Below are 9,661 nucleotides of genomic sequence, written 5' to 3' on the forward strand. Positions count from 1 at the left end.
ATGAGTGAAATGAACCTTTGCTTGACGAGCTATTGACAGCTGCTGTCCTGTGTCATGTGTTGTGAATTTATCAAGCTCATTGTGGTGAGGTTTATTAACTGAGGGGATTTTCCAAGACACAACACTGTCTCAGGTCTAGTTTCTAGCAAGGCCAGGTGTCTGACACTAGGGGGCACCCTACTGCAGTTCCATTATGTCGCAAGTATATGTCTTTTACACGGTTGGACTACATTTTTGCATTTTATGTACGATGCAGTACTATAAGGGGACATGTTTAACAATAGCACGTGTTTAAAATGCCCTACTGATAATTTTCAAACAATCGTTTCTGTCTCCACAGGTCGATGCGGACTTTCTTTCTCTTTTTTGGAGGAGGGTGGGGGGTGGAGACAGGATCCTGCAGGATCTCCATCTTGCCTTGTCCTCACATCACCTGGAGTGTGTTGGAGGGTGTGAGTGTGTGAGCTCGCGGGGCTGAGAGTCTGCCCGACACACACAGAGCAGTCGACAGCCAATTCTCAACAGGCAAGTCAGGGAATTCTGCAGCTTACAGTATACCGCTGCCTTCGTGAATAAAGGTTAGGAATGACCTGTGAAAAGCTTTCATGACATGGGAGCTCGAAAGCGATACCAATATGCATAAGAAGATGCAATAAAAACTTGTCGCATTGGGGCACATTGCTGTGGTTAAAGGGACATCTCAGCGCTTCTCTGCAGCATGCTGTATTATGGAGAAATACAGATTTGAATTTTGCCACAGTTGTCATCCTGACACTGGTCTGGAAGCATTTTGTCATCTGTAAAAATGTGTAATGTTGTGTATTATCCATAGAATGGTGTTTAGTGAGACCATATAGCTCATCGGCTGCAGCTCGATAAACTGCCGCATTTGATTCTCGAAGGTTCGTCACATCTTTATCACAGATTGCCGAGAAGAAGAAAGAAAAGAAACACTTCAAAAACGTGTGTCAAGAATTGTTTTAGTTTTTTTTTTTAATATATTTCATGTCCCAGCATGCACCTCTGTCCCTGAGACCCTTAACCTGTGAAGTCATAACAGTTCACAGGTGAGGTCCTCAGGAACAGAGTTTCATGCGTTTGCCGCCGCAGTTGTCCTGTGGAGAATCAGGAGCTCTTTTAGTTCCGCTTTTCGTTAATCTTCCCGAGATAGAGGGACCGTAAAGTAATCTACGGCTTTAAAACCACTCACAAATTAAGTGTGCCGATGACCTTTCCTGAAACTGCTGATCTGACCAAAAAGGACTAGACGACCGCAGATTGAGCGATTCGTCTGATGAATATTCATCACAACGATTGCCAGCCTTTCATCAGACATTTTGAGAGCGAAGGCAGAGAGAGGAGAAAAAAGAGATGAGAAGAAAAAAGGGAAAGATACTTAAACGAAGGAGGACAAGAAAGGGAGGAAGAGGAAGGGGAAGAGGAAACTGTTCCTGACTTAAGGGGGCATAGCCTTTTGGCTGTCTTTGTTATTCTCACCTCTGAGAAATGTAACAGGAAGGCAGCCAAGGCCTGTGACCCCGACACACATAGTCTTCGCTGAATGTGAAGGCTAATTAGTGCACCTCTACCTATGATGCATAACGCAAAGCTGATGTGCCGTAATTCCCTTCTCTCACACTCCCTAAATAAACATGTCTTCCTACAATAGAGCATCTGTTTTTTTTGTGCAGTATTTTACAGAATGTGTATGTATGTACTGTATGTATTTGCGCGGTGCGTAAAAGTGTGTGTGTGTGCGGTGTGCAAGGTATGCGGCGTATGCGTGCATGCGTGCGTGCGTGCGCGGCGCGCGCAGCGCCGCGGTGTGTGTGTGCTGCAGTGTGTGTCGTCGTGGCAGGTGTGTGTGTGATAGAGAGCTAGTCTCAGAGTGGTTTCATTTCACTTTAGCAGACGCGCCAGAGGAAGCCCTGAGCATCTGCTGTGCTGGAGTGTATAAATGATACGAAGGCGGAGCTCAGAATCCAATCAAGCCCCGTAACGCACACCCACTGACTTTGTTACAGATTCCTCCATTTCCTATATGACTCCTAAAGCTGTTAAAGAACATTAAGAACGCATTAGTAATGCAAGCACTCCACCACAGTCCAACGAGCACAGCATATATAGACAGCCTATGAGGGGGGTACAGTCTGCTTTACCAGAAGCTTACAGTTTCTAATTAGAGCTGTCCGTAACTCTCACTGTTCCTAGGGTGAGGAAGTCTTAGCTACCAAAGGTGACCTGTCAGTCCTGTGTTCTCCTTTCGCCAGATGACGGAGAACATGCTTGTATTCTGGTCGTAAACCCCTGACCTGGCATGACCCCTGTTCATAACGGTTTATTTAGAGTGGGCTGCTAAGCCATTTGTTAAATAATAAGCCCGTAATGCAGACTTATAGTATATATTCTGCAATGGGAGTTTTCTCAGAGAGGGGCCAGAGGGAGGGGGTGTGGCTGGAGCTGGGGGTTGGGGGGTAGCAGGCTTTCTGCTTGGCTCTGGGTGAGTGGCAGTAGCCCTGTCCAACGGAACGGATTGCTGTGACCGTGGCAGGCCGGGAGCAGGCCTCTTGCACAATATTGATTGGCTTGTCTTTGTGGAGACAGATGAATGCATTAGTACCCAGCCCGCCCTGCCACTGGAAATATATTAACTTCGTGTATTAGGCACCCTGTCTCGTTGCTATGGCGACGCGCCGAGAGAGAGAGGGATTGGGGGAGGGTGGGCAAGCGAAGAGGGGAGGGGCGGGGGGTGAGGGGGTTGCTGGTGGGGGTTGAGGGGAGGGGTAGAGGATCCGGGATGCAACGAGGCTGTGGGCTTGATTGGTAGTCTCGCTCTCCCTTTAACACAGCCACACACACACACACACACACACACACACAGGCAGACTCTCACAAGCCCACTTTCTCTCTGTCTCTAACCTTTTTTTATTATTATTATTGGTGTGCCTAATAGCTCTTTGTGTTTTGCATCTTTAATTACAATTTGACACCTCCTGTTCCCCATCATCCTGTTCATTTGAGTGCTTTTGTACTACCTTTCTCTTTTTGCTGGTTAACCCCCCCTTCCTTTCTTCCCCCCTTCTCTCTCTCTCTCTCTCTTCATTATGGGTTCCTCTCTTCCATTTTATTCTACATTTGTTGACCTGTTCAATCCTTTGTCTCGTGTACACACACAAATGCAAATGCACACAAACACAGGCACGCATGCACACACACACACACACACTCATTTTATGATCATTTTACCCCCGTTTAATTTTTTTCCTTTTCTCTCTCTCTTTCCTTTTCTCTCTTCTCACCACTCCTCTCCTCCCTCACTCCTCTCCTCCCTCACTCCTCTCCTCACTCTGCAGCAAAAGTGGTGCATTGGGGGAGAGGGAAGGATAGAGGGAGAAAGACAATAGAAAGCGCAGGTGGGAGGAAGGTGTGAGGCGAGGTGCTGTATTCCTCTCTGCGTCTCTCACCTGGTAGCCAAATGAGAAGAGGCGGAGGAGGGGGGGGTAAAGAAAGCTAGAATGTGGCCACACTTATACCTTTTCTTAAAATAGTTAAATATATAGATATATAGACTTTATTTCTGCATTGTTGCACTGTTGGACTTACTCATTTGCACTATCACCATGACCACTATCACCATTGCACTATCACCATGACACTCAGCACCTTACCTTAGCTTACTATGCACAGAGAATCACAGGCTCAGTCCCTGCCTCAGTTATTGCAACCGCCTCTGATTGATTAATCACCACTATGTGGATACCTTTTTTAGAATTGATTTAGATTAAGTGTTAGTATAATTTGTATTTTAGTATATTTAGTATATTCTTTATCTTCTACTGTCCTTATTGCTTATTTGTGTTTTTATATTATATACTTTAATTACTTTTCTGCTGTTAAAGAATGTGTATGTGTTGTCTGTATGCTGCTGAGACCTTGAATTTTCCCTGGGGATCAATAAAGTATCTATCTATCTATCTATCTATCTATCTACCTATCTATCTCTATCTAGAATGAGAGTGCACATGCGTGGTGGACACATGGTCCATGTATAATTCGCTCTTGTGGGTCGCAGGGTTAATGTATGCAATTTGTTGCAAAATGTTTACCACCCCCTCCACACACGCACGCAAGCACACTTACTCACTCACTCACACACACATACACACACACATATACTGTATGTACACATACATGCGCACACACACTCACTCACTCACACACAAACACATCAATAACAAACACAGCCATGCATCAGAGGCTGCTGAGCATCAGCTCTTTTTCTTTGTTTGTTTGCAGTTGAAAATTAAGTGTGTGGCTTAAGAATAGGAATATTAACCATTCTCTCTCCAGGTTTTCCTCCGCAGTGTTGTGTTAGTATTTAAAGTTAAAAGTGAATCCTATTATATGGTGTATGCTAACTAAATTTTACAACATCAATTAGAACACTTGATGTTCAAACATCTTTACAAGACATTTACTGTAGTGATAAAAACAGGTTAAGTTTTTGGGTTTCCTGTGTTTTCTAAGTCGATTAAACTTTCCCCATCTTTGTTCATTTCCTTGAGTAGCTGGTGCTGTAGTCTGACGCGTGTGTTTAAATAAAGATGAAGTTAGTTATTTCTTTCTTCTTGATGAGTAGATTTATTAACAAAATTAAATAAACATAATACTGCAAAATAAACTGAAAGAGAGTCCTTTGTAGATTATAGTTCTTTGTTCCAAGTCATGGCAAGACGCGCCCCATTGACACGTTGACCCGGTGACACGGTCAATGACTGTTTCCGCGTACACCCGCTACACCGTCTGGCCTGCGTCACTGCACCACCTTAAATAGGTAATACTCCCGCATCCTATGGAGGGACACCCATGCAGTGGTGAATGCACACTAACACAATACAAATTCAGGATAATTAATTTAAATAATTATATAATTTCAACTTAAATTAATAACAATATATTTAGAACTCTTATAATAAACCAAACTAAATGAATGGCTCCTACACACCGGCCCCTAATTGTGTGTCTAAGCATCAATTATTAACAGAAATACTGTACAAGGAGCCGTTAATGTACTCTAAACATTTTATAATTTTGTATAATAAGCAAATATTTAAAGGTGAGTATACAGAAAGTACACTTATCTTTATACCTAATCCTGCCATCCAGTCTTCATTCACTGAACTCTGAAGCTTCTAGAAGCAGGTGTAACAAAGGTAGTTTTCCCTCTACCACGTTCTCTGCGTTGTGTTGTGTAGAATGAGAGATGCCACAACCGACCTGGGGGGTATTCCATCAACCTCGCTAATGAAGGCGGCGCTTACTGTAACAGAAATAGCCTGGCTTGAACTAGCGTAGACTTTCACTTGGGGCTGAAGCCGTTCCATTAACTCAAGTTAGCGGCATCTTGGCCTCGTTTATTCAAGCGAGGTTTAGTTCAGCTTCATCTCTGCTCATGCACAAGGTAGAAAAGTAGACCACAACAGTAGATTGACGAAAAGACGATATATGTAAAATTAAGACAATACTAGATGATTTCTGTTCGATAGGCAAGCGCCATCTACAGGATTTTCATCGAAAGTCATCAAATTTAACATCGAGAGAAAGAAATAGATTGCCTACAAAAATTGGCGAAAAATTAAAGCATACATTTAAAACAACAATGCTAATGGTTTGAAATCCATTGCGAGTTTGATTGGCTTCACTCTTGAACACATAGACTATAGCCTACAGTCTATGCTTAAACAAAACGAGTGAATGAATAAATAGTATAAACTCAAAAACAACTTTGCCATATATTCAAAACTATCTATAGCCTACGTTCTTATATTAAAAGAGTTCACTCCAAATTATTGTCTAGGTGGTCATAAAATAAATGAGTATCAACATAATAGCCTATTGTCTCCCATAAGTCCCAAAGTGTTTGAAATAAAATTATCTGAAATGCAATGGCTTTCAATTCAATTTATGCCTAGTTTTTGATCTGTGTAGCACACAGTTGATTTGACATTCATGAACAATCGTCGACACATGAAGCAGTTTTAATTATTAGCTGCCTAGGCTACAAAATAATTATCCTTTGGCTTGCATCAGATATAATATAGCCCACTGGCAAAGCTGTCACTGAACAGCCTACCAAATGTGCATGACCCTTTATCAGCAGTATATATTTCATATAACAGACATATATTTCATCAAAGATTATAACTAAAAATGCCATTATCAAGGTGATAAACAATGTAGCCTTAATACTTCGTATGGGAAGCGAACCTGCGAACACGCAAGAATGTAATTCTTTTCCTATACCGTCTCGCTGCACGTTACACCACCATCGAACGTAAGTGACGCAGAGTAGCACGATTCCTAGAACCACACGCATGTAAAGTTCAAACATCTTTAATCGTATAATCTTCATACATTCTTTGGAGGTAGTGAATGTGTAAATCCATGCTTGGTGCACTGTCAGAAAAAAAACATTTCTATAGGCCTACTTCTATTTTTGAAGTTGTACGCTACAGGTGACGAGAGCACAGGTTGACGGAACCATCTTTTTGGACTCGTTTTCCGACTGATTGTTTTTTTTTTGCAACACAGCTTAATTTAGCTTGAAAGTTAACCTGCTACGGAGCAGGTTAGTTCTGTGCATAGACTGTATATATAGTTCTATATATACAGTCTATGGTTCTGTGGCATAAATTCCCATGGTTACCAATTTTAGTGAGAATTCCGTTCTATTAATAAGGTTAACGTGAATCCCAGCTTCACGTTAACCTTATTAATGGAACAGAATTCTCACTAAAATTAGCGAGACTTATCGAAATAAGCCAGGTTTGGCCTTTAGCGAGGTTGATGGAATACCCCCCAGGTCTTTGACTCTTTCACTGGAATATGGGACAAAACAAACAAATCAGACAGGGAGCGAGCCAGTCGCATCACAGCTCCTCTGCCTCAGGACAGTCGCAAAAGAGCGCAGCAAGACTACGAGACACGCAGTTAACAGCGTGAATCGCCACAAATGTGACTAGACAATAACAAAAGTACATAAAACAAACATGGCATACCTGGAATATGGGACAAAACAAACAAATCAGTCCAGACCAGTCGCATCACAGCTCCTGCCAGTCAAACAGGTAAACCATGTTTAAATACATTCAGTCAATTCACCAGTATGAATGTCTGTAAGCTAACGGCTCGTGTCCATTATCGCGGCAAAGCCCACCGCGCCGCACATAGCCCATTCATTTCCTAGAAGAGCGGCAAGGCGGGGTTTACGCTTCCGCAATGCACCTTGGGAGGGCGGCGCTGCCATTCGAACAGAAGTGGCGCGTCAAGATGTTGGGCTCGGCTGAACTTTATGCAAATGAGAGTGGCTAACGCGAGGCGGTTAGCCAATGAAATGATAGCCAGTGAAGTTCGTCTCTTGCGGGTCCTACCGGAACGATAGTGCCGGAATTGAACAGTTTAAACTACACGCACACAAGCGGCAACTGATTTCAGCCAATACACACCCATAAGCGGCGACCGCGAGATGGGCTAGGCATCTGCAAGCGCCTACGTGCCGCAACATACAAACAGTGATTAAACAAACGTAACTCGTATATAAGGTGTGCAACACCAGAAAACAGTTCTATGTAAAAAAAAATACACCATACAAGTAACCATAAAAGCATAAATAAAAGATATGATGTATTGTATGCAAGACTCCACATACCTCTGCCTCAGGACAGTCGCAAAAGAGGCAGAGGAGGGGGCTATATGAACACTTAAGGGGTCTTCAGCGTGGGAACCAACCCCTGCCACACCCAAGCCACACCCCCCTACAACCTACTGTACCTCAAAGGCGTGGGAAACTACAAAATATGCCTATAGAACTTGTAGAAACAATGGGGAAATTCAGGGAAGTATTATTACCCCTGCTACACAGGCAAAGTTTTGACACTGGTCTTATCAAAACTCCAGACTTGGTCTTGAGAGTAACAGTTCTTGATAGACCTTATGAACCAGGATGGACTTTTAGTACTCTTCCTAGAGGCCAGGATCCTCGCGGAGCTGTGCTGTCGACCACCATTACGACATCCCCTTTCTGGAATCCTCTCTTCACAGTGAGCCATTTCTGTCTCTCTTGCAATAATGGTAAGTACTCACGTCTTCTAATGTACAAGTCAGACTTCTGAAACAATCCAGGTGGGAAAGCAGGATGAGTTTTTAAAAGGAGAATATGGTTCGGAGTCAGTGCTTCAAGGTCTTGTTTATCCTCTGTCACAGTGGTTATAGGGCGGCTATTTAAAAGAGAATTCCGGTGTGATATTGACCTATTGAAGTGTATTGAAACATGATACCGAGTGTGAACGTATGTCTCATAGCCCATCTCGGCTTGTCCCCTGCACTCCAAAATCTAGCGCTAGTTAGCCGATGCTACCAACAGCTTTTTCAATGGTGGTGCTTCGGCATCGGGCTAGCCATGCAGTAAATCACTGCTTTACACCATTTACGAGGCTCAATGTATCTCCACATTCCAGTTTCTTCCAGTAGCAGCAACTGGAATCCATGCATTTCCACTGAATTATTTTTGGAATCTGATCCCTTATCATACCTGTTCATTCTTACTCGTCGCTCGACTTATTGTGACTAATTCAAGATGGCTGGCTCATCATAGACTAGCTAACCACAAAGCTAGCTAATGCCATGACTATCAGTGGAAGACCGCTAACGTTAACATTAATGAGCTTGGAAACCACAACAAACTTATTCTGCCTAAATAAAGTAATTATTACTGTATTTATAACTAGTATATCTGTAGTTACAGTCCCTGCATTGTAAAATGTAAGTTAGACGTGCGAGGAGTCAACATTTAGACATACAGAAAAAAGTATCAAACGTAGCTTGTGCAAAACGTAGCTTTTCTTTTACATGTGTGTGAAATCCAATGACGCCAAGTGTGCGTTTCAGACTGTCGTTCAGCCACAGCATTAACGACTTACATAATGGATTTAGATCACTAATTTTTAGATGGCAGGCAGCAACTGATGATTGAAAATGGTTTGATGTAGCTTGATAGAAATAATTTTAAAAGTGCAGGTAAAGGGATAAGCAAGCTGACATTGTAATTATAAGGTAGCTTACAAGGCAATAGGGACTAATTATTACACACGCACACTCAAACATTTAGGAGTGACCTTTATCTTGTTTAATGATAATACAAATGATGATGATAGTAATAATGTCATTTTTTGTTTTTTGTAATTATTACTATAATAATAATAATAATAATAATAATAATAATATTGCTGGTAGTAATAGTTGTGGCTGTAGCAGCAATCATTTTATTTTTTATGTTTATGTTATGTTTTATGTCATGTTTTTTGTATATCTCACCTGGCTTGTTAACTTTATATTTTGACAGATGGCAAGTGGAGGACGAAGTCATGTATGGGAGCATTTCACAAAAGGCCCATCAGGTTCAGTCACGTGCAACGTTTGCAAAGCCTCTGAGAGCCAGGGATCTGGCAGCCTCAAATTTAAAAATACATCCAACTTGTGGGCACACCTTAAATCAAAACATAAAGACATCTACGAGAAGACGCAAAAAGAAGCACAGCCTCAAGTTCCAACCACATCACTCACACAGCCAACCCTAAAACAAGTGCTAGAAGAAAACCACAAA

The sequence above is a fragment of the Alosa alosa genome, chromosome 13 (genome assembly GCF_017589495.1).
Source record: "Alosa alosa isolate M-15738 ecotype Scorff River chromosome 13, AALO_Geno_1.1, whole genome shotgun sequence".
Taxonomy (NCBI): domain Eukaryota; kingdom Metazoa; phylum Chordata; class Actinopteri; order Clupeiformes; family Clupeidae; genus Alosa; species Alosa alosa.